The following is a 25,442-nucleotide window of genomic DNA, read 5'->3' on the forward strand; positions in this document are numbered from 1 at the left end:
ACCCTCCAGAGACGCTGGTTGTGATCTCCCTGCGCCGCAGAACAGGGTGACGTGTTTTCCTTTCCCATCTTTCCTTATGTTTTACATTGATTGCTGGGTAATAAATGGTGTTTGCTTGAAGCACATGCAATGAGGAGTGGGTCAGGGAAGTGCCCAGAGTGGAGACACTGTAGCCCTGTTCAAGTGATCATGACAAGATTGGGGGGGTCAAGCCCCCCAGGATTCCTGGGCCCAGCCTTGTCGGGGTTACGAGGACTCTACCACACACCAGAGTAGAAAGAGCGTCCTTGGGGTCAGGCAGCCTCTGGGTAAGGGGGTGGGGACTCAGATCCTTCCGCCAGCCAATTCCACTGGGGTCTTGTAAAATCCAGGGAAGTTCCCAACAATAGCCAGAACAGACTCTCCTTACACTTACGGTCTGTCCTCATTGCTTCTCTCTTTCCCTTCCCCCCATCTCTGCTGCTCCACCTCTGGGCTTTCTCAGCACCTGGCCCCACAGCGCTTCCTGCCAGCCAGAGACTGTGTGTTCTAGGCCTGCTCCTGTGGATGTGGCCTCTCTCCTGATTGATAAGGAAAGGAACCTTTCCAGGAAATGGCCACGGCTTCTGGGAATCCCTGTGTGCCTGTGAACAGAATTTGGGTCCTGGCACACAAGGCTACTTAAAAGCTGAGTGCCCAGACAGGGGCTTGAACCCTGGACCCTCAGATTAAGAGCCTGATACTTTACCAACTGAGCTACCTGGGCTTGTTGAGAAACATTTTCACCGTTCAGCACAAGAGTGAGCAGGCAGGCAAAAGAGAGGCAAAAAAAGTCCCAGGAACCCCTCCTCTTTCTGTTCAGCCACTGCCTGTCAGCAGGATTCCTCCTCCTCCTCAGGGAGACTAAATCTAAGCACCTAGACAGCAAGTCCGTCTGCTGCACCCCAATTCCCCATGCCTGAGCCTCCCTACCAAAGTCCTTCACCTGGCTCCAGAGAATTACATCTCACGTCTTGCTGGGAACTCGACTTCTTGTGCCCAGAGAGTCTCGCCCCCCCCTCAGTAGATGACCCAAGAAACACAGTGTCCACCTTTTCCAAAGAAGTGTGTGAAGTAGCTTTGCTCCTGTGTCTACGTGGTCTAATGACTAAGATATCTGACTTTGGCTCAAGTGATTGAAAGTTCAAGTCACTTTACGGTTGTATTGCTGCAGTTTTACCATTGTGCTGAAAGTCCTGCTCCCTTCAGGGCTGGAACCTCTTCTTGGCCGCTCAGGCCAATGCTCTGGCTTCAGCTAGAGCCCTGGGAAGGAGTTGGGGGTTGGGTGTCACAAAGGCTGGGGCATGAGCCCCAGGTGCTTCCAGTCTCGCCTTTGCCGTTCCTGACTTGCCAAAGAAAATGGGCGGCTGCCCGGGCTAGCGTGTGGAGCAGTTTCCCTCTTCCAAGTGTGCGCCTGTCCCTGTGCTGGAGGGTACTTGCTACATAGCACCTTGGGAGCCTGGGTGTTTCTCTGCTTCTCACCAGCTGGGGAAAAGCCTCTTGGGGTAAAAATCTCCTGCCCCACTGCAAAAGTGAGGACCATGAGTGGGAACAGTCAGAGGCTCCACCATGGGGGCTGGCCCTGCTTTCCTACTGTCTTCTGTTGTTGGCCACAGAGCATCAGCAGCCGCCCCGCATGGTGGTCTGCGGGTGGCCTTCAGTGGGGGTTTGGCATGGCAGGGAGCAGGGAGCAGGCTGGCCGGGAGTCTTGTTGCCTGTCTGCTGGCCACACATAGGCATGGGCCTGCCCTCATCTAGCCCCGCCCTCAGTTGCTCTGTGGCTTTTAAGCCTTCCCTTGGAGCAGTCAGCACCAGCCACCTCTGCTCCAGGTGCCCAGAGGAGGAGAGGTGCTGGGCTTCAGCCTGGGACTCTGCCTCCCTATCAAGCCTGGCCCTGGCACCGCTTTCTTCAAGTGCCATGTGGGCAAGAGGAAAGGTGTGGCCACAAGCACCAAACTTGGGGGCATCAGGTGAAGCAGTGAGAATCCCACCCACCAGACAGCCACAGCCACTTCTGGACCCCAACCAAAGACCTGGCTCCAGTGGGGAAGGAGTCACCCAGCAGGAGGGAAATGATTCACTCTTATATAGGTGGAGCTAGGAAAGCACTTTGAGCACCAGATCTTTACCACCCACTAACACAAGGTCCTACTGACATTTGAACTCAGATTACAGGATTCAGAGTCCTGTGTATTACACCATGGGAGCAGCTTGTGCTGCCATCTCTGGACATTGGTGACGCTCACAAGACTGGCTTGTGTAAGGGACTGTTGGCCCTTTACTAAAACTGAGTGGGTTTTTTTTGGTTGGCTAGTTCCCAATCCCAATAGAAGGGGGAAGGGTCAATGGGAAATCAGGACCCAGAGACTGACAGGCTGTGACGGTGCTACCCGTGGGAGCCAGCTGAGGTCACTCAATCAGGGTGAACTGCAAACCAAACGGGGCAGATAAACCCCAGAAGCTGGTGGTTATTCCAATACTTAGATTTACCAACCAGCACAAAACAGCTTCTACAGTACCTTACTGGTCACTTAGAAGTCCAAACCCCGCAGTTCCCTTAAAGTGCCCAGCCTCAGGCCTCCGTCCAGACACACCTGTCAGATATGATGATGATTCCTAAGAATCTTACTTCATCATATAAAAGAAAAGGTTCTTCCAATCCCAAAGGATCAGCCACATACCCAGGTCCAATTATAACTTAGATCTTACCCAAAATACACGCTATAGCCAATTCTTATTAACTAAGCTAAAATTTATTAAAAAAGAAAAGAGAGAGAGTGTTGGTTAAAAGATTAATCTACAGACAGACTTGAATTCAATTCTTGAGGTTCAGATACACAGCAGAGATGAGCTTGTAGTTGCCAAAAGTCCTTTTAGAAATAGTCCATAGGTTATAGTCCAATGTCCATATTCAGGGTGGTTCCAGTCAATGACTGGGGATCTCAATCCTTATGGCTTAAGGTCTCCCCCTCTTGAAACCCAAAGCAGATCTGAGATGAAGAAGGGTCGTGTCCCAGGGTTCTTATACATTTCCAGCAGCCTTTCGGCCTGAGAAAACAATAGGCTTAACTCCTTCTCCCAAACATCCTGGCAATTAGCACAGAGTAATTTACCCATTAAACAGTTCAGATACAGGTTAGCACAACCTTCAAAGAGACACATAGACAATAATACTATTTTACTCAAGTATCATTATAAATGTTAATATTCCTTTTTTTGATCTTTGAATTAAAACTATAGCAATAGACAAGACTTGTTTGCTTACATCACAAGCCCTGAGCAAACATCTCCCCTTCTACCTCTAACAATGCAGACTTGCATTTCAAAGCTCTAGTCATTTACATATCTTCCTAACCAGTCCTTAAGGTTCACCCATGGGTCAGGTCAGTCTGTGAGTTAGTTAACTCTTTCTGGCCCTGTCATCTTACAATATCTCATTGAATCACAGTCATAATGTCACACCCCCAACGCAAAATTGATGCAGGAAGGGATGACACAAACATCACTGAGTGCATCCTAATGAGTCCCCATCCGGGACAATGCATCAGCTACAATATTTTCCTTCCCTCTTATGTGGATTAGATCCATTTCATACTCTTGAAGGGCTAAACTCCAGCGCAGCAACCTGGAGTTGGTACCTTTGGCTTTGTGCAGCCAGACCAAAGGGCCATGATCACTCAACATAGTGAATTTTTGGTTGTACAAATAGGGCTTAAGCTGCTTGACAGCCCAGACAATGGCATAACATTCCTTCTCAATGGGAGCGTAATTTTGCGCAGTGGGGGACAACTTTTTACTTAAGGACGCCACGGGATGTCTCTTACGCCCTGCCCCCTCTTGCATTAGCACTGCCCCCAGCCCAATATTGGAAGCATCTGTACATAGCAAAAAAGGTTTGCTAAAATCTGGGCTGACTAAAACAGGCTCTTTGGCCAAAGCACTTTTTATGCTTTGAAATCCCTGCTCACAGGCCTCCGTCCACTGCACCCGGTCTGGTTTTTCCTTTTTCGTCAGGTCTGTGATGGGAGCTACAATGTCACTGAATCCCTGAACAAACCTCCTGTAATAGTTGGCCAGACCAATGAACGATTGGACCTGCTTCTTAGTTCTAGGGACAGGCCAGTTCTTAATGGCCTCCACCTTCAAAGGCTCAGGGCGTAGTCGCCCATTGCCCACCCTGTGCCCCAGGTAGGTCACCTCAGCAGCTCCCATTCTGCATTTAGACACCTTAACAGTTAGATTGGCCTCTCTGAGCCGGTGCAGCACAACCCCGATGTGGTTAAGGTGATCTTGCCACGAACTGCTGAATATGGCCAGGTCGTCTATATAGGCCCTGGCAAAAGACTCTAATCCCCGTAGGACCTCGTTTATAAGTCTCATGAAAGTAGCCCCCGAATTACGCATCCCAAAGGGCAACACTTTGAACTCATACAGGCCAGATTCCACTATGAAAGCGGATTTTTCTTGTGCATCAGCATCTAGGGGAATTTGCCAATATCCCCTAGTCAAATCCAGGGTGCTTATAAACTTGGCCCCTCCCAGCGTATCTAACAGATCCTCTATTCTGGGTGTGGGGTAAGGGTCAGGTTGAGTGATAGCATTTAGCTTTCTGTAATCCACACAAAATCTCATGGTTTTATCCTTTTTTGGCACCATCACAATGGGAGAGGCCCAGGGGCTCATAGATTGGGTAATTACCCCCATTGTCAGCATGCTTTTCACCTCTTCCTGGATCTGCCTTTGCATCTCTCCCTTGGCCCTGTACGCTCTGCTGGGAGCTGGGCGGGGACCCACTGTCTGAATGGAGTGTGTCATCCTATCAGTGAGCCCTGGCCTGTTGGAGAATGTTCGCTTGTGGTGTTTTAATAACATTAGCAGCTCCTTCCTTTGAGGGGGGGATAAACCCTCCCCCATCTCAATGCTCTCAAGAGGCGTCTCTTCTTTGCTTTCAGCAACCATGTCAATCAAAGGAACAGACACTGCCTCTTCCTCAGCACAACAGATCATGTTCACATTTACCTCCCTTGCATGGTAGGCCTTCATTCTGTTCACATGCACCGTCTGCACACTTCCCCGGCCATGGGGTTTCCTCACATCATAGGTAACCTCATTAATCCTTTCCACTACCTCCATGGGTCCGGTCCAAACATCCTTCATTTTGTTCCTCCGGACAGGATCTAACACCAACACCCTGTCCCCTATTTCAAACGCTCTCTCCTTAGCATCTCTGTCATACCAGGCTTTCTGAGAATCCTGGCTCTCTTTCAGATTCTGCTCAACCAACTTCATCATCTCTTGCAAACTCTCCTTGAACTGAGCCACATATTCTGCCACTGGCTGCTCTGTCTCCTCCACATTACCTTCCCATGAATCACGGACCAAATCTAGGGGCCCCCGGACCTGCCTCCCATAGAGCAGTTCAAAGGGAGCAAACCCTGTAGACTCTTGGGGCACACTCCTGTATGCATACAATAGATACGGCAGCAGAACATCCCAGTCATTCTGGCGTCTATCCACATACATTTTCAGCATAGACTTCAGGGTTCCATTGAACCTTTCCACTAGGCCATTAGTCTGGGGGTGGTAGGGAGCAGCTTTCAGGTGCTTTACCCCACATAACTCCCACAACTGCCTGAAAACCACAGACATGAAGTTAGACCCACGGTCAGACAGTATTTCCTTGGGAAAACCCATTCTGCTAAAAATAGAGAACAAAGCCACTGCCACTGTCTCAGCTTCAATATTAGCCAAGGCTACAGCCTCAGGATATCTGGTAGCAAAGTCTACCAACACCAGGATGTATTTCTTCCCATTTCTGGAAGGTTTGGGGAATGGCCCCACAATATCCACAGCCACTCTGGCAAAAGCCTCCCCTATAATGGGCAGAGGCTGGAGGGGCACCTTGCTAGGCCCCCTTAACCCCTTACGCTTCTGGCACAATTCACAGCTCCTGCAGTAATCCCTCACCGACCCAAAGAGGTGAGGCCAGTAGAAATTTTGCTCTAGTCTGTTACACGTTTTGCCTACACCCAGATGTCCTGCAAAAGGACCATCATGAGCCAACTTCAACAAATCACTGCGGTAACTCTCAGGTACCACAAGCTGCTTGCGAATTGCCGCTTGGGAATTCTTCCTTCCCGTAGGCGGTTCCCTATACAACAGACCATCCTGCATAAAAAACCTGCCTCTCTCTTTACTAACTGGGATCTGACTCTGAGCTTCATTCCTGGCTTTCTCTAAGGACCCATCACTCTGCTGAGCCACAATGAATTTACTCTGGGTTTCGTTTAAATTCAGAACCATCTCTGATATTTCAGACAAACCCTCGCCTGATCCATCTTGAGAGACACTCTCTGTCTGTTCACCATCCCCCTCACTGCAGTCAGTCAGGGTATCTGCCACAGACCCACAGTTTCTCTGTGACCTGGTCGTCACATTAACTTGGCCAGGCACCCCCAGTATGTTATTTCCTACCAAAACATCAGCCGGAATCAAATCCCGGACAGCAGCCTTCACATCCCCTTTAAAGCCATCCCACTCAAGGTGGATTCTAGCCATTGGCAGGTCCACAGAGTACTCAGATAGGGCCACTATCGTCACATACTCCCCTGGCAACATGTCCTCTGGCTTCACCAGATGTCCCTTGACTATAGTAACATCCGAGCCAGTGTCTCGCCACCCCATGCATTCAACACCATTGACCTTTGCCTCCTTAATAAACCTCTCACTTCCTTGCCAAGCCTCAGTCCTGACATAACTGGTGAGCTCATCACCTCCTCCCAGACCACTGGAGAAGATGGGGTTGGCATTAGCCACTGCTCTGCTTGCACCTGGACTTAAGGTGGAGCTGTTGGGACTTGGTTCAGCCTGGGAGCTCAGGGTAATGGAGTTGGCATTTACTGTGGCTTTTGGGGTTGCTGGCTTTGGGCTGCTCTTTAGGGTCGGGCAATCTGGTCTTATGTGGCCAAACATCCCACAGTGATAGCATTTAACCGGTTTACTCTTGGGGTGAGAGTTCCCACCCTCTGGGCCCCTGTGAGCAACCTTATAAGAGTCAGGGCCAGGTTTACCTTTAAATCCTTCCCTCCTCTTGAACTGGGGAGAATGGTGATTAGTTTTCCCCAGGGCTTTACACCCTTCAGTAAACTGCTTGCACAGGTTACCATGAGGATTTCTCTCCTTAGCAGCTTCTTTAAGCAATAATTTACCTTTCACAGAAATTCTGCTCTTACCCTCTTCACCCAGGGCTTGCTCTAAAGGAACACTTCCCTGAGCAACCACAGACGCTTTCTGGGTTTTACTTACATTTATGATCACCTTTGGCCCTTCAGGCAGATTTCTACACAATTCCCTTTTAGGCAAACTCACAGACTCACTAGATAAAAGGTTAGAGGTTTTCTCCTTCCCTCTGCAACTTTCCTCATAGTCACTGGCAACTTGCATGTTGTCAGGCTCAACACCCACAAGTTTAGGAATTATTTCCTTCTTGTTACAAGTTGTTAGGTAACACAATTAAATCACCTTTATGCTGTCCTTGTGCCCTGGCTAGGGTATCACCCTGATCAGACAGAGTTGCTGCACCCTTTTCCAACCACACATTAGCAACTGGCCAACTATGAGCACCAGAATTGTCTGGTCTTTGGGATCTTGCTATGACACTAACTGGATGCAACCTAGTCACAGTGCCATTCTCCCCAACAGACACAAACTTAGGACCATTCCCTTCCTGGGCTATAGCTGTATTTACAACCCACTTTAAAACAACTGAATCACCCTCAACCATCACAGGCTGACAGGCACCTTCTGTCTGCTCCACAGACACAGAAGAGCCGGAGACACATTCTCCTTTACCAGACACACAGCTTGGGATCTCATTTCCCTTGTCCCAGCACACAGGGCTGTTCACAGACAACTGCTTGGAGACCGAGATAGCTCCCTTCATAGGCAAGTCAATACCCCTGACAGAGACAGGCACATTCCCTTCACTGTCACATTTCTCCACACAGGAAACAGGTAAGGGATAGTGACACTCATCTTCCACTATCCCTCCCTTCCCAAACTGCTGACTAGACAAAGCCATCAGCTCACAAGGCTGCCTAGGCTCCTTCAAACTTTCCCTACCAGGCACATTGCCACTCCCAACAGATAAGCTGCTGCTTTTTTCACTACACTGAGCTACTTTCAGCAAATCACAGTTACCCATTTCAGGTTCACTTCTACAAGCTGTACTAGCCACCAATCCATTACCCATCACAGATCTACCCTCTCCTTCCTCAGTTAGGGCTTTCACCTGACCATCTATTTTAATCTGCTCCTGAGAAACATTTTCCTCCCCAATGAGATCTGAGACATCAGACAGACATTCAGAAACTTCATTCCCAGACACACTGCTTTCTTGCACAGACAAACAGATATTTCCCCCCAGGTTAGAACTCCCATCTCCCCAGCCATAGCAAAACTGGTTAAACACAGAAAACTGCCCAGAATAATACCACATATCAACATTGTTATAAACTGGACTTTTAAGAGGATACAGTCTCTGCTGTTCTTCCATTGCTTTTTTGACTTGGAGCTGGAGTCTAGCAGTTTCTTGTTGCATCTTGTGAGTCTCCTGCTGCACCTTGCGAGTCTCCTCCTCAGCAGCCAGCAGCTTCAGACGCCCCTTACGAGCTTTTTCTTCTCTCTCAGCAGCCTCCTTCTTTCTTTCAGCAGCCTCTTCCTCCAGCTGGGCCAAGGCTTGCTTCTCTTTCATTCGAATTTCTGCCAGTTTTTGCTCATGTTCAAACTGCAGGCTCTCCATCAGGGCTTGCAGATTCCTTGCTTCTGCTGTTGCTCTCTGGCTCATGGTCACTGATCTTTAACCAACCAAACTCTCAATACCAAAATTCCAATTTGGATAGCGCGGGGTTCTGACCCAAAGCTTAATTGACCTGGTTCTGTGGATCCTTGCACGACTACGCCACTGTGGTGGTGCTGCCCGTGGGAGCCAGCTGAGGTCACTCAATCAGGGTGAACTGCAAACCAAACGGGGCAGACAAACCCCAAATGCTGGTGGTTATTCCAATACTTAGATTTACCAACCAGCACAAAACAGCTTCTACAGTACCTTACTGGTCACTTAGAAGTCCAAACCACGCAGTTCCCTTAAAGTGCCCAGCCTCAGGCCTCCGTCCAGACACACCTGTCAGATATGATGATGATTCCTAAGAATCTTACTTCATCATATAAAAGAAAAGGTTCTTCCAATCCCAAAGGATCAGCCACATACCCAGGTCCAATTATAACTTAGATCTTACCCAAAATACACGCTACAGCCAATTCTTTTTAACTAAGCTAAAATTTATTAAAAAAGAAAAGAGAGAGAGTGTTGGTTAAAAGATTAATCTACAGACAGACTTGAATTCAATTCTTGAGGTTCAGATACACAGCAGAGATGAGCTTGTAGTTGCCAAAAGTCCTTTGAGAAATAGTCCAGAGGTTATAGTCCAAGTTCCATATCCAGGGTGGCTCCAGTCAATGACTGGGGATCTCAATCCTTGTGGCTTAAGGTTTCCCCCTCTTGAAACCCAAAGCAGATCTGAGATGAAGAAGGATCGTGTCCCAGGCTTCTTATACATTTCCAGCAGCCTTTCGGCCTGAGAAAACAATAGGCTCAACTCCTTCTCCCAAACATCCTGGCAATTAGCACAGAGTAATTTACCCATTAAACAGTTCAGATACAGGTTAGCACAACCTTCAAAGAGACACAGAGACAATAATACTATTTTACTCAAGTATCATTATAAATGTTAATATTCCTTTTTTTGATCTTTGAATTAAAACTATAGCAATAGACAAGACTTGTTTGCTTGCATCACAAGACCTGAGCAAACATCTCCCCTTCTACCTCTAACAATGCAGACTTGCATTTCAAAGCTCTAGTCATTTACATATCTTCCTAACCCGTCCTCAAGGTTCACCCCTGGGTCAGGTCAGTCTATGAGTTAATTAACTCTTTCTGTTCCTGTCATCTTTCGATGAGATATTATATCACAGTCATAACGTCACAGAAGGCAGCACGAGCTAGTCCCATGGTGTAACGGGCAGCACTCAGGACTCTGAATCCTGCAATCTGAGTTCAAATGTCAGTGGGACCTGAGGTAAAGCCCTGGAGCTTCCAGAGTTGCCTGCGGGGAGTGAGCACGTCAGCGTACGTCACAGCCCCAGTGCACGTCACAGCCGCCGAGCGGGGATTGTCTGTGAGCCCCGCGCTGGGGGTGGGGCTTCAGGGAGAGACCCAGCCCCATAGACAGCCTGGGGCAGGGAGCTATTGGGGGAAGGGATGAGGGGATGGGGGGAGAAGGGGGGAGGGAGAGACCCAGCCCCATAGACCTGCAGGGGCAGGGGATATTGGGGTCAGGTGGGGAGAAGGGGGCTTGGCAGAGACCCAGCCTGGGGTGCAGGAGAAATGGGGTGGGGTGGAGGGAGACATGTCGGGTGGGGGTGGGGTGTGTGAAATGTTGGTCCAGGGAAACTGAGTCACTCCCAGGACATCGTTGCAGGGGAGAGCACAGGGGCAGGGAGAGAGCCCCAGCCCCACAGAGCCCCAGAGGGATATTGGGGGTAGGGGAGGGGATGGAGGGGGGAGAGACCCAGCTCCATAGACCCCTAGAGGCAGCGGGATATGGGGGGGTAGGAGAGGGGATGGCAGAGGAAAGGCCCATCTCCATTGACCCCCCAGAGGCAGGAAATGAGGGGAGAAGGGGGGAGGGAGGGATCCAGCCCTATAGACCTGTAGGAGCAGGGAGATATAGGGGGCAGGAGGGGAGAAGGGGGGTTGGCAGAGACCCAGCCCGGGGTGCAGGGGAAATGGGGTATGGCATTCACCCAAGAGTTCTGAAAGAACTCAAATGTGAAGTTGCGGAACTATTAACTAAGGTTTGTAACCTGTCCTTTAAATCAGCTTCGGTACCCAATGACTGGAGGTTAGCTAATGTAACGCCAATATTTAAAAAGGGCTCTAGGGGTGATCCCGGCAATTACAGACCGGTAAGTCTAACGTCGGTACCGGGCAAATTAGTTGAAACAATAGTAAAGAATAAAATTGTCAGACACATAGAAAAACATAAACTCTTTAGCAATAGTCAACATGGTTTCTGTAAAGGGAAATCGTGTCTTACTAATCTATTAGAGTTCTTTGAAGGGGTCAACAAACATGTGGACAAGGGGGATCCGGTGGACATAGTGTACTTAGATTTCCAGAAAGCCTTTGACAAGGTCCCTCACCAAAGGCTCTTACGTAAATTAAGCTGTCATGGGATAAAAGGAAAGGTCCTTTCATGGATTGAGAACTGGTTAAAGGACAGGGAACAAAGGGTAGGAATTAATGGTAAATTCTCAGAATGGAGAGGGGTAACTAGTGGTGTTCCCCAAGGGTCAGTCCTAGGACCATCCTATTCAATTTATTCATAAATGATCTGGAGAAAGGGGTAAACAGTGAGGTGGCAAAGTTTGCAGATGATACTAAACTACTCAAGATAGTTAAGACCAAAGCAGATTGTGAAGAACTTCAAAAGATCTCACAAAACTAAGTGATTGGGCAACAAAATGGCAAATGAAATTTAATGTGGATAAATGTAAAGTAATGCACATTGGAAAAATAACCCCAACTATACATACAACATGATGGGGGCTAATTTAGCTACAACGAGTCAGCAAAAAGATCTTGGAGTTATCGTGGATAGTTCTCTGAAGATGTCCACGCAGTGTGCAGAGGCGGTCAAAAAGCAAACATGATGTTAGGAATCATTAAAAAGGGGATAGAGAATAAGACTGAGAATATATTATTGCCCTTATATAAATCCATGGTACGCCCAAATCTCGAATACTGTGTACAGATGTGGTCTCCTCACCTCAAAAAGATATTCTAGCACTAGAAAAGGTTCAGAAAAGAGCAACTAAAATGATTAGGGGTTTAGAGAGGGTCCCATATGAGGAAAGATTAAAGAGGCTAGGACTCTTCAGTTTGGAAAAGAGAAGACTAAGGGGGGACATGATAGAGGTATATAAAATCATGAGTGATGTTGAGAAAGTGGATAAGGAAAAGTTATTTACTTATTCCCATAATACAAGAACTAGGGGTCACCAAATGAAATTAATAGGCAGCAGGTTTAAAACAAATAAAAGGAAGTTCTTCTTCACGCAGCGCACAGTCAACTTGTGGAACTCCTTACCTGAGGAGGTTGTGAAGGCTAGGACTATAACAATGTTTAAAAGGGGACTGGATAAATTCATGGTGGCTAAGTCCATAAATGGCTATTAGCCAGGATGGGTAAGAATGGTGTCCCTAGCCTCTGTTCGTCAGAGGATGGAGATGGATGGCAGGAGAGAGATCACTTGATCATTGCCTGTTAGGTCCACTCCCTCAGGGGCACCTGGCATTGGCCACTGTCGGTAGACAGATACTGGGCTAGATGGACCTTTGGTCTGACCCGGTACAGCCTTTCTTATGTTCTTATGTTCTTAAGAGACACAGAGCAGGACACATGTTGGGACAGGGAAACTGACTCACTCCGAATACATGCGGAGCAGGGCAGGGCGGAGGCAGATCATGCTGGTCCCAGGGTAATTTCAGGGGGTTCTGATTCCCCACTCAGCCAGGGGGCTCCCATCTGGGCTGAGGAGCTCTGGGGTGGGGCGGGTGCAGGGGCTGAGTGTGTGTGTCAGGCTGGGGGAGCTGCCTGGGCAGAGGGGCTGGAACTGGGGGGGCTGCAGCAGCCCCTGGCTTGACGTGGTTTCCATCACACCCAGGGGTTACAGTTGGTTGGGTGGCTCAGCCCCCCCCCCCACTATACAGATTGTTCAGGCACCACTGGCCTAGGGTCACCGTCTAGTGCTCAGGGCCTGCCTGGCTCTCCTAGAGCAGGGCGAGCGCCCAGCTCTCCTGGGGCAGGGCTGGCGAGAGCTCTGGACAGATACTAACAGCGCAGGGGAGCCTGGATGAATATTAGTGGGACAGAGAAGCCTGGAGCAGTTTTATCAGAGAGCAGAAATGAATCCTGAACGCAGCGCTGGAGCTGCAGTGCTCGGGGTGTGGGCCTGGGTCTCCTGCACAGTCTCCCTGCACCCCCTCATGGCATAACAAGTTCCCTGCAGAGAAGCAGAGGTGCGGGACCAAGGGCTGCAGCAGGGGCTGCAGCACCCCCATGTCTCACTGTGAAAAGCTCCAGGTGCTGTGGGAACAAAGCCAGCATTATTGTGTGATTGCAGAGAACCCCGGAGCTGTGCTGCCCCTGTGCAGTGTGAGCGGGAATTGCATGTTTTCACACTGCTTGAGAACACACCTGGGTACAGTTCACAGGCTTTCAGCACCCCTGACAGGCTGATTACAACACCTATAGCCAATCAAGGCAGAGCTAATCAGGATAAAAAGGAGCTCATTCCAGTTTGTGGTGTGCGTGTGAGGAGCTGGGAGCAAGAGGTGCAAGGAGCTGAGAGGGAGAGGGAGAGGGTGAGGGTGTAGCTGCTGGAGGACTGAGGAGTACAAGTATTATCAGACACCAGGAGGAAAGTACAAGTGTTATCAGACAGCAGGAGGAAGGTCCTGTGGTGAGGATAAAGAAGGTGTTTGGAGGAGGCCAGGGGGAAGTAGCCCAGGGAGTTGTAGCTGTCATGCAGTTGTTACAGGAGGCACTATGGACACCTGCGATCCACAGGGCCCTTGGCTGGAACCCGGAGTAGAGGGCGGGCCCGGGTTCCCCCCAAACCTCCCAACTCCTGATCAGACACAGGAGGAGGTGACCCAGACTGTGGGTTCCACCAGAGGGGAAGATCACTGAGGTGAGAAAATCTGCCAATAAGCGCAGGACCCACCAAGGTAGAGGAGGAACTTTGTCGCAGCCTCTAATTGCAGCATTTTTAAACGATCTGCATGCTGCTTGCAGGCTCCTAACACTTGCCACAGCAGCTCCTTTTAACTTTTAACTTTTAACTTCCACCTGTACTTATGCCGATAGGTTGACTTTAGGTCTTTAACTTTGATTGGTAGCTGAGAAGATGGTAAATTGGAGAGAAATCCGTTCTTCATTTGCTTGTTATTTCCTGACTTCTTTATTCATGGCCTTTTCTTTATTTCCCTACAGATTGACTAGATCTGGGTGCTAGCAGGGGGCCCTGATGGGCTCCTTATTTTCTGATTTCTTTCGGAAGCATTGAACTTGCCAGGGCACAGTCAGATTCTGGATGCTCATGTAAATGTAACACCTCATGCTCAGCTTTAGTTCTGTTTCTCAGCTCTTTGGAAAATCGATCTTTAGTCTGACATGTAGCATCCTTGCATTAGGAGATGGCTAATTAATAAGACCATAAACCTTGGCAATCAAATGGAACCTGAAGTCCACAGAAGAGCCCGAAAGGCCCTTGGGGAGTGGAGTGCAAGTTGAGGAAGACTTCCCTGCACAGCTTCTCTCTCAATACTCGTTTTCCTGGATTGAGCGCAAAAGTCGGGAATCAGCTCAGGGTAGGGTTATACCATGTGTGTGCAGTGGTTAGACAAGAAACTGGACTGGTATGGAGCAAAACACTTGTGTGTACGTTTGAGAAGGAGCAGAAAAGAGCATTGGGGCTGCGGTATAGCGCTTGCATGGGCTTTCTTTGGCCTGTTTTGCTGTAAGAGTTAACAGTGAGAGATTGTTAGTCACAGGTCAGTGGGTGCGTTTATGCAAATTAGGAGCATACAGGGAAACCAGCAAGAGGAAGGAGGCTGAAAGACTTCTCTGTCTTTGAACAGAATTGTGTGTTAAGGGCTCTTGCTTTGAATTCTTCCAGTGGAGTCACTTCGGGGAAGTGATCATCACTTTGAGTTACCTAGTTATCAAGTGTCGTGAATGGTGTTTGGTGCGTGTCTGGGAGCTCCTCGTGCTGAAGTAGAAAGCAGTGGGGGAAGAGCGGCTGCCTAGCATCCGAAACTCTCAGCATCGCTTCTCGGCTCCTTGGAGCTAAGATCAAAAGTGTAGTGTCTGTTCTTATCAGTTTAATCTCTTTTGTTATGAGATTTCATACTGAGGGGACCTGACTATGTCCCAAGGGACAGACCCTGTGGCTCCTGCACTACAGCCCAGGGATACAAGCCCTGTCCAGCAGCACTCTGCTGCCCTGCACAGGCTCCCAGCTATAGTAGCCCCTAGGGTTCCAGGAACATGCCGAGCCAGGAAGTCCGAGGACTGAGGTGCTGCCGCAAGGAGCTCCCGTATTCCAAAACTGATGGAGCGAGACCACGCGGGGGAGCAGGCGCCATGCTCCCCAGCTGCCAGTGGACAGCACTGCTACCTGCTTGCCACCAGACAAACTCCCACCTGCTCATCAGCAACCACAGCCTGAGAAGCCTGTTCCTGACGACCGGCAGCTGCAAGGAGCCCACCCCGCTGCCGAGCACCATCTGGAGGAACCTACAGCCTCACCATCTCTAACACCAGCTAGAGCCCATTCCCGCCCACCTCAACTGCTGGAGGAGACGCCCACGGACCAAACGCTACTCCTCATGGGTAAGTGTCCCACTACACCCCAGCCCCGGCCCCTGCTGGGGGACCCCCCCACAGCCCCCCTCCCAGGAGCTGCCTGCACTGCGCTGCTGCTGCAGGGGCTGCCTGAGGAGCCCCACCGCGTGCTCCGGCCACTGCCTGAGACGAGGAAGAGTCCCTGCCCCAAGCCCCGCCACGTGTCCCAGCTGCTGCTGCCCGGGGATCCCAGCCCCACGCCCCGGCGGCTGCCCGATCGGCCCGGGGAGCCCCTCGGCGTACCTCCGCCGCCGCTGCCCCGGGATCTCAGCCCCACGCCCGGCTGCCGCCACCGGATCGCCCCGGGCAGCCCCTCAGCGTACCTCCGCCGCGGCGGCCCGGGGATGTCGGCCCCCCGCCCCGGCGGCCGCTGCCGGAGCCGCCCGGGGATCCCAGCCCCACGCCCCGGCGGCCGCTGCCGGAGCCGCCCGGGATCCCAGCCCCACGCCCGGCGGCCGCTGCCGGAGCCGCCCGGGATCCCAGCCCCACGCCCGGCGCCGCTGCCGGAGCCGCCCGGGATCCCAGCCCACGCCCGGCGGCCGCTGCCGGAGCCGCCCGGGATCCCAGCCCCACGCCCGGCGGCCGCTGCCGGAGCCGCCCGGGATCCCAGCCCCACGCCCGGCGGCCGCTGCTGGAGCCACCCGGGATCCCAGCCCCACGCCCGGCGGCCACTGCCCGAGCCGCCCGGGATCCCAGCCCCACGCCCGGCGGCCGCTGCCCGAGCCGCCCGGGATCCCAGCCCCATGTCCCGCATGCGCCGCGCGTGGGCTGCCTGGGGACTCCTGTGCCCTGCCCGGCGGCCACTGCCTGAGCTGCCGGGAGATCCCGGCCCGCGCCGGGCTGCTGCCGCCTGTTCGCCCAGGGTGGCCCCTCAGCGTGCCTCCGCGCGGCTGCCCGGGATCTCGGCTGGCCACTGCCGGAGCCGCCCGGGATCCCCACGCCCCGGCGGCCGCTGCCGAGCCGCCGGGATCCCGGCCCCACGCCCCGGTGGCCGCTGCCGGAGCCGCCCGGGATCCGGCCCACGCCCGGCGGCCGCTGCCGAGCCGCCCGGGATCGGCCCCACGCCCGGCGCCGCTGCCGAGCCCCGGGATCCGGCCCCACGCCCGGCGGCCGCTGCCGAGCCGCCGGGGTTCCCGGCCCCACGCCACGGCGGCCGCTGCCGGAGCCGCCCGGGGATCCCGGCCCCACGCCCCGGCGGCCGCTGCCCGAGCCGCCCGGGGATCCCGGCCTCACGTCCCGCATGCCGCCGCTGCGTGGGCTGCCAGGGGACTCCTGTGCCCTGCCCCGGCGGCCACTGCCTGAGCTGCCGGGAGATCCCGGCCCCGCGCCCGGGCTGCCGCCACCTGATCGGCCCGGGGAGCCCCTTGGCGTGCCTCCGCCGCCGCTGCCCGGGGATCCCAGCCCCATACCTCGGCGGCCGCTGCCTGAGCCGCCCGGGGATCCCAGCCCCGCGCCCCGGCTGCCGCCGCCGCTTGGGCTGCCAGGGGACTCCTGTCCCCTGCCCCGGCAGCCGCTGCCCGAGCCGCTGGGGGATCCCAGCTCCACGCCCCTGCTGCCGCTGCCCGGGGCTCTAGGGGACTCCTGCCCCGCGTCCCGGCTGTCAGCTCCGCTCCGGCAGCCTGAGGTGCCCGGCCACGTGCTCCAGCCGCTAACGGCTGAGCCGCCGGGGGATCCCTGCCCCACGCCCCAGCCGCCTGTGCGGTCTGGGGAGCCCTGCTACGTGCTCTGGCCGGAGCTGCCAGGGGATCCCTGCCCCACGCCCCGGCTACCGCTGTCTGAGGGGCTCTGCCGCATGTTCCTGCCACCGCTGCTCTGGCCGGGGGATCCCTGCCCCCTGCCCTGGCTGCCGCTTCCCGAGCGGCCCGGGGAGCCTCGCGACGTGCCTGGGCTGCTGCCGCCTGGCCCGTCGGGAGACTCCTGTCGGGAGCCCCAGGCGCCACCACTCGCGGTGCCTGGGGAGCCCCTTGATATTTTGCAGCAACTGGGAGTCTGCCCCCCCGCGAACGCGCCGCTCCAGACCCCGCGAGACCGGACCGCCGACCGCCGATCGCTGCAACTGCCACGAGAGGACTCTCCTGCCCTCCTGCGCCTATCAACCACACCCCCCGCAACCCAGGAGCCCCAGCTGCCGCGAGACGACCCCCCTGTTTTTCTGCGATGGCCAGACACACCTCCCACACCCCAGGAGCCCCAGCCGCCACGAGACGACTCCCCTGTCCTCCTACGGTGGCCAGACATGCCTCCTGCACCCCAGCAACCCCTGCCGCCGAGGGGCAACCCCCTACAGGATACCCACACCTCCCAGGAACTCCAGACACTGGGAGAAACCCCAAATACTCCCGGGACACAGCCACTGCTGGAGGATGCCCCCCACACCACCAGCCGTGAGATGGAGGACGACCAAGAGGGCCCTAACGCTCCACAAAATGGCCGCCCCACCCTAGACACTGTCTACCTCCAATACCCCCTCACTACAGACACGCTCATCTGCCCCATCTGCCCGCTGCCTCGACGCTTTCCTCGCCTCGGAGGGCTCACCAGACACCTGAGGAGATGCCACGGCCGGTCCACCGCCTTCAGCTGTGCCCTCTGCAGCCTGCCTTTCGAGTCCCAGAGGAAGTGCAAGGCGCACCAGACCAGCTGCAAGAAGGCCCGCACAACAGCAACCACGGCACCGGTCCCCCGCCACCCTGTGCCCCAGCCCACTGCTCCCGCGCCACAAAGAGCCAGAGCGACCCTGCCGCCCACCGCCCGGAAACCCACTCGAGCCCCCGAGCTGGTGGACCAGGGCACTGCCGCCAAAACGACAACTACCACAACGAGAATCACTGACCGAGCCCCTACCAACTGGAACCCCTTCACATCCACCCAAGTCGCCTGGAAGCTCTCTGAGCTAAGGCGTCTCAGTGCCCCTTCCAACCAATGTGACTCCACCCCAAGAAGGGTCAGCGCTCCGCCACGCGTGGCCGCCCGAGACCCTGCCGCTGGAGGCACCAATGCCGGCTCCCGACACACCCTGCGAGCACCAGCCACGAGGGTCACCAACACAACCCCCCAGCCTGCCCTGCGAACCCCACCCACCGGAGGAGTGGGGACCACACCTCAGACCGCCCCACACACTGCTACCACTGGAGGCCCCGCCGCTACGACCAGACCACAGCACCAGACCCCCATCGCCAGACAGACCGGCACGGCCCCAAGAGACGCCAGGCCAACCCCGACCACCAGACGGCCGCACGCCCCCACAACAACCCCTCGGACGAGAGCCGCACACGGAAGCCCGGGCACCGCCCCTACGCCCACTGATCCAAACCAAGCCACACCATCAACCAGCAATGCTACAACCCCACCAGCGTCTACGCCTCAGGGGCCAACCGAGAGGTCCCTCGAGCCACAAACTAGGTCACCTATCAACCAAACTGCAGACACACTACCCACGCAGGCCGAGGAACACGAGGACCGGCGGTCGACGACTAAGCCAGCCACGCCCTGGCAGACCACCTGGATCGAGAAGCTCCAGGCAGCAGCCTCCTTCGAGGAATTCGATCTGCTCATTAACAGGCTCACCCAGGAGCTGTCAGCAGAGACCGCCCCCAAGAGGACGCCTAACCAGGAGACCACCCGGCCTGCTTTCAGACGACCCGTCCCGAATCGCGCCACCTCCACCAGAGGAGCCGGAAGAAGGAATGCCAGCCACCGCTACGACCCGGCAGCAGCTTCAAGGATCCAGAAGCTGTACAGATCGAACCGCCTCAAGGCCGTAAGAGAGGTCCTCGATGGTCCCCCGTCATACTGCACGATCCCGCCCGAGCGCCTCTACCGCTACTTCCTCGGAGTATTCGGCGGCACGCCCAGGAACGACGCGCAGCGCCCGGAGTGTCTCCGTCCGCTGCCCCGCATCGCCAACGCAGACGGGCTAGAGGCCGACTTCACGCCAAAAGAGGTGTCGGCGCGGCTCTCCAGAACCAAAAACACCGCGCCCGGAAAAGATGGCATCCCCTACGGCCTCCTCAAGAAGCGAGACCCCGGCTGCCTCGTGCTCTCTGGCATCTTTAACCTGTGTCGGCGCTTCGGCCGGTCGCCCACCTCCTGGAAGAAGGCCATGACCGTCCTCATCCACAAAAAGGGCGAGCGAGACGACCCCAGCAACTGGAGACCCATCTCCCTCTGCTCCACGATGTACAAACTGTACGCCAGCTGCTTGGCAGCCAGGATCACGGAGTGGGCGACGACCGGGGGAGCCATCAGCCCGGCCCAGAAGGGCTTCATGCCGTCGGAGGGGTGCTACGAGCACAACTTCCTGCTCCAGACTGTCCTCCAGTCGACCAGGAGGGAGCGGAAGCAGTGCACGGTAGCATGGCTCGACCTGGCCAACGCCTTTGGGTCCATCCCCCACCACCACATCTTCAGCACGCTATGGGAGTTCGGGATGCCGGAGACCTTCCTTCGCCTGATCCGGGAACTCTATGAGGGCTGCAGCACCACCATCCGCTCGGTGGAAGGGGAGACCGCCGAGATTCCTATCTGCAGCGGCGTGAAGCAGGGCTGCCCCCTCAGCCCCATCGTCTTCAACCTCGCCATGGAGCCGCTCCTGCGGGCAATCTCCGACGGCTCTGATGGCTTCGACCTACATGGCGAGAGGGTGAGCATCTTGGCCTACGCGGACGACCTGGTCCTGACCGCGGACGACCCCGAGAGACTCCAAGGCATGCTTGACACCATCGGGAGAGCCGCAGACTGGACGGGACTCCGCTTCAACGCCAAGAAGTGCGCGTCCCTCCACGTTGACGGGAACAAGAGGGACTCAGTGCTGATGACGGAGTTCCTTATCCAGGGCGAGTCCATTGCCCCATGGCGGAGGGGCAGGCGTACCAGCACCTCGGCACGCCGACGGGCTTCCACGTCCGGCAGACCCCCGAGGACACCATCCGGGAGATCCTGCAGGACGCCGCCAAGATCGACGCATCCCTGCTGGCGCTGTGGCAGAAAATCAATGCCCTCAACACCTTCCTGATCCCCGGCATCGCCTTCGTCCTGAGACGATCCGCCGTGGCGAAGGTGCCCCTCAACAAGGCGGACAACAACATCCGGCAGCTGGTGAAGAAGTGGCTGTCCCTACCCCAGAGAGCCAGCAACGAGCTCATCTACATCGCTCACCGTCACGGGGGCGCCAACGTCCCCCGCATGGGAGACCTCTGCGACATCGCGGTAATCACGCACGCCTTTCGCCTCCTGACGTGCCCGGACGCCACAGTTAAGAACATCGCGACGACCGCCCTGCGCGCCGCCACCGCGAGGCGAATCGGCAGACCCCCCCTCCGACCAAGACGTGGCCGCCTTCCTGAGCGGCTCCATGGATGGAGAATTCGCCCAGGACGGGGGCGACATCGCCTCGCTGTGGTCCCGCGCCCGCAACGCCACCCGCCGACTGGGAAAGCGACTGGGCTGCCGCTGGGTATGGAGCGAAGATCGGCGGGAGCTAGGAGTCCTGATACTGCAGATCGGGACGGAGGACAACACCATCGTCAGCCCTGGAGCCAGAGGCATGCTGGAGAGGTCGCTGAAGGCCGCCACCTGCGCGCTCTACGTGGACACCCTGAAGAAAAAGCCGGACCAGGGCAAGGCTTTTGAGGTCACCAGCAAGTGGGACTCCAGCAACCACTTCCTCCCCTCAGGCAGCTTCATCCGTTTCGCCGACTGGCGGTTCATACACCGCGCCCGGCTGAACTGTGTCCCTCTCAACGGAGCCATCCGCCACGGGAACCCGGACAAACGCTGCCGGAGGTGCGGGTACGCCATGGAGACCTTGCCCCACGTCCTGTGCAGCTGCAGACCCCACGGCAGAGCCTGGCAGCTGCGCCACAACGCCGTCCAGGACCGCCTGGTGAAGGCCATCGCCCCGCACCTGGGAGAGATCGCTGTCAATCGCGCCATCCCCGGCACCGACAGCCCGCTGCGCCCGGACATCGTCATCACGGATGAGGACCGGAAAAAGATCATCCTCGTCGACGTGACGGTCCCGTTCGAGAATAGGACCACGGCCTTCTGCCAAGCCCGAGCCCGCAAACTCGAAAAGTACGCTCCCTTGGCTGACACCCTGTGAGCAAAGGGCTACGAGGTCTACACCGATGCTCTGATCGTTGGGGCCTTGGGCGCCTGGGACCCCCTTAATGAGTGCGTGCTGCGGACCTGTGGGGTGGGCCGTCGCTACGCGCGGCTCATGAGATGCCTAATGGTCTCGGACGCTATTCGGTGGTCCAGAGACATTTACACAGAGCACGTCACCGGCCACCGTCAATACCAAGAGTGAGCCGGCGTGACTCCACGCACCCGCAAGGGGGAAGAGACCTGTAAACTTCCCCTGTTGGACTTTATCCCCTGAGCCCTGAACCAACCACACTGAACTCTGCCCTGTGAGGGGCACCCTATCACCATTACCCAGTCCGCTCATTTACTCACGCCCACGACTATCCATAACCTGTTTGTATGAGTGATGTGCCCTCACTGCTTGCTGGCTGTACCTTGAACTCTCTCACCGTATACCCCGCATTGGGGACATGACAGACTGTGTATCTGTATATGCTGCCTAACACCAAAATGCTAACATCCCCCCACAACCTGTATGTTACCCCCAATGACACAATAACTGACGCTTCAAACACTTTGTATCGTTTATTTTAAATATTCTCTAATAAAATTTAAATCTGTTCTTATCAGTTGGCTCGTTGAGCTCAGATGGGGTGAGTAGTCTCTTGGCCTATCCAAGGCCGTGATCAATTGTCTTGATGTTATTGGTCTTTTGGCCTCGAGATGAAAACCTGGTCTGTGTCTTGGGAACCTTGAAGAAACATTATCTAAAGTTGTATCTGTTCTTATCAGTTTAATATCTGATAGGTCCTTTATTTGAGGACTGTATATTAAATTGATTTTTGAAACAAGGGGATGGAATAGGAGCTTGCTCTGTCCACCGCATGCATTGACCTGGTATTGCAGTGTGTCCAGGACCAGTGCCTCTTCTTCTGGGGAGAATTGTCTGGTTAAAAAGCAGAAAAAGTTTCAGTTTAAAGATGCTGATTTGAGAAGATTTTTTTAAAGTAGTTGAAAAATCAGGTTTCTTTATCACTTTGGTTTCTTCATAACAACATATTGTTAAAATTTCTTGGGACTGTTTTCTGAGTCTACAGATGTGAGTTTCTTTGTCTTGCTAGAGGATTGTGGGAACTTGGCAGATAAGTATGTGAGAGCTGAAGTGTTTAGACTTCAAGGTCGAGGCTAGTTTTTATCTGCTGGTAGGCAGTAAATAGGATGATAAGTCAAACAGGTGTTAGGATGATAATTACCCTATGGGGTTACAGCTGCGGCTGTGTAAATTTTGTTAACCAATTAGCAACTGTTTGCTTGCCTGCTTCAAGAGTATAAAGATGTATGCTGGAGAGAAATAAATGACTTTGCTGCCAATCAAACTGACTGAAGAACTTTGTTCATATACGCCTGCGATGCAACAAATGGTGACCCCGACGTGATTGAATGAGGACAGTGTTGGTGGCCTGAACTGAAAAGAAGAAAAGGAGGCGCACCTGAGTCTCAGTGTCGAGTGGCTAGGAGCCGCAGGGCGTCCGAAAAGAGGGGCGCACCTGAGCTCAGTGTCGAGCGGCGGCCGCAGGGCGTCCGAAAAGAAGGGCGCACCTGAGTTCAGTGTTGAGCGGCTAGGAGCCGTAGGGCGTCCGAAAAGAGGCGCACCTGAGCTCAGTGTCGAGTGGCAAGCCGCAGGGCGTCTGAAAAGGAGGCACACCCCAGCCCAGAGGTGAGCAGCTAACATGGGAACCGCTGCATCAGCGGAAGAAAGGACGGTGCATGAATATCTGATGCGCATCGCGGAGCGGCAGGGAGAGAAGCTCCCCTCTGATACGTTATCCCGTCTGCTGCGGTGGGGACGGAGAAGGGGACTTTCTGTTCAACCAAGTACAATTTTTGATAAAACTGTTTGGGAGCGGCTAGGCTCCGAGCTTTGGAAGTCGGTGGCTCAGGGCGATAAGGAGGCCTTCTCCCTGAGTCCAGTATGGAATAAGGCGAAGGAGAGAGTAGAAACTCTCACGGCCGAGGCCGGAGTGCCGGCGGCCCTTTCTGAGCTTTGCCGCTCAACGCCGGAATGCCTTCTGTGTTGCCGGTTGGAGCCAGAGAGTTTTTCGGTGGTGAGGACACGGTGATACCTTTGGCTTCCAACCCCTACCCTATGGATGATGTTGCCCCTGCTACGGCTCCACTACCCTCCAATGTGGCTATTGGCCCCGACATGATTGATCCTGCTACGGTCCCGTTACCCCCCGATACGCCCGAGCCTATGGAGACAGCCTTGCCGTATGCGCCCCCTCCAAAGCCATGCCGTGTCCACGGGACCTGGGGGTGCCACGATTGCGGGGGAACGAAGGGGGCTCGGGTGGAACATGTGCCATCAAAGCCATATCCCGATTTGACTACGTTTACTCAGTTTACTCAGTCTGATGCCTTCTATAAGGAGATGGAGCGCCAGGGTCGACAGCTGCAGCATATGTGTGACAAGTTGGACCAGTTGCACGGTTCTCCACCTGGATCATCGCGGTCGCATCTTCACGAGCGCTTTCATCCGACTTGCCCTTCCGCCCCGCCTGGCCCCGGGGACCCTCCAACTGGGGACCCTCCGGATCCGGTACAGCGCTGGCATGGGGTTTTAAGAGAAGCCATCCTTGAAGGTCTAACACCTGAGGCCTTTCCGGTGATTACGCCAGACCCTCAACACCCTAATCATAGACGGTGGGCCCCTTTGGACTGGAAGTTGATCCGTGAGGCACAGAAATCGATCATGGCTTATGGACTAGATAATCCGTATGTACAGTCTATCATTGAACAGGTATTTGCTGGCCAAGCAATGTGTCCGTACGATGCGATTAAGCTAGCTGACATGCTTCTTACACCTACACAGAAACTGTTGTGGAAAGATGATTGGGCTAAGAGAGTTGACTTGGCTCTTGTCCGCAATTTGGATTTACCGGATGATGATCCTCGGCGCGTGGCCACTGCTGATATGTTTTGGGAGCCGGTCGCTTTGTTGACCCGCATTTGCAAGCCCGCCTCGATCCCGGATCCTGCAGCAGTCGCAGGAACTGGCTTTGGCTGCCTTTAAAGCGGTGCCCCAGATGGGAAAGCCGAGCCCTCCCTACGCTAAAATTATGCAAGGCCCATCGGAACCGTATTCCACCTTTTGGATCGCCTTCGAGAGGCTATTGATAGATCTCTAATCTGACGCCAGAGGCCAGAACTGCAGTTGGACTTGATCTTGCAACCCAGAATGCAAATCCCACTTGCCGCCGTATATTAGCCACCTTGCCCAAGACTGCGACCCTGATGGAAATGATTGAGGCATGTGGTAGGGCCGCTATGCTTGAGGAGACGGATAAGGCAGCAATTCATGCTAAGGCACAGGCCTCTGCACTGGCCGTGGCGTTACAACCCCTGCTCGGGCGACAGCGGGGGCTAGAAAACCGACCCGGCCAGCCGGCCTGTTTTGCTGCGGAAAACCCGGGCATTTCCGGCGGGACTGCCCTATGCAAAATGAGCAGCGGGCCTCTGATGTGTTACCTGAAGCTGCAACTGGCGCTTGCACACGATGTGATAAGTTTGGACATCGCGCCGCCGACTGTTGGGCGCGTTACAAGAAGGATGGAACACCACTGCCGGGAAACGGATCACGGAGCGCCCCTCGGAGGAGCGCGACGACACAAGTGCCTCCACCCGCCAACCTGGCTGCCTGGAACACCTCACTGGAGCAACCCGTGGCAGTGCCGGAGTGGATTTGGCCACAGTGACAGATGTAGTTTTAGAGACTGACGAGGTTCAAGTTCTTCCTTCCAACAC

At 54.7% G+C, this 25,442-nt stretch overlaps 2 non-coding genes and 1 pseudogene across 2 annotated transcripts; 2 read left to right on the top strand and 1 right to left on the bottom strand.

Annotated features, from left to right (window-relative positions):
• Positions 1–672: 672 nt before the first annotated feature.
• TRNAK-CUU lies at positions 673–745 on the bottom strand. The gene has a single exon. It is a non-coding gene; the product is annotated as a tRNA-Lys (tRNA).
• Positions 746–14,971: 14,226 nt separating this feature from the next.
• Positions 14,972–15,071, top strand: LOC120376529 (annotated as a pseudogene).
• A 7,314-nt stretch (positions 15,072–22,385) lies between these two features.
• On the top strand, positions 22,386–22,569 carry LOC120376415. Its single transcript, XR_005587295.1, has one exon. It is a non-coding gene; the product is annotated as a U2 spliceosomal RNA (small nuclear RNA).
• The last annotated feature ends 2,873 nt before the right edge of the window (positions 22,570–25,442 follow it).

Source organism: Mauremys reevesii, linkage group 12 (assembly GCF_016161935.1).
Source record: "Mauremys reevesii isolate NIE-2019 linkage group 12, ASM1616193v1, whole genome shotgun sequence".
Lineage (NCBI taxonomy): Eukaryota > Metazoa > Chordata > Testudines > Geoemydidae > Mauremys > Mauremys reevesii.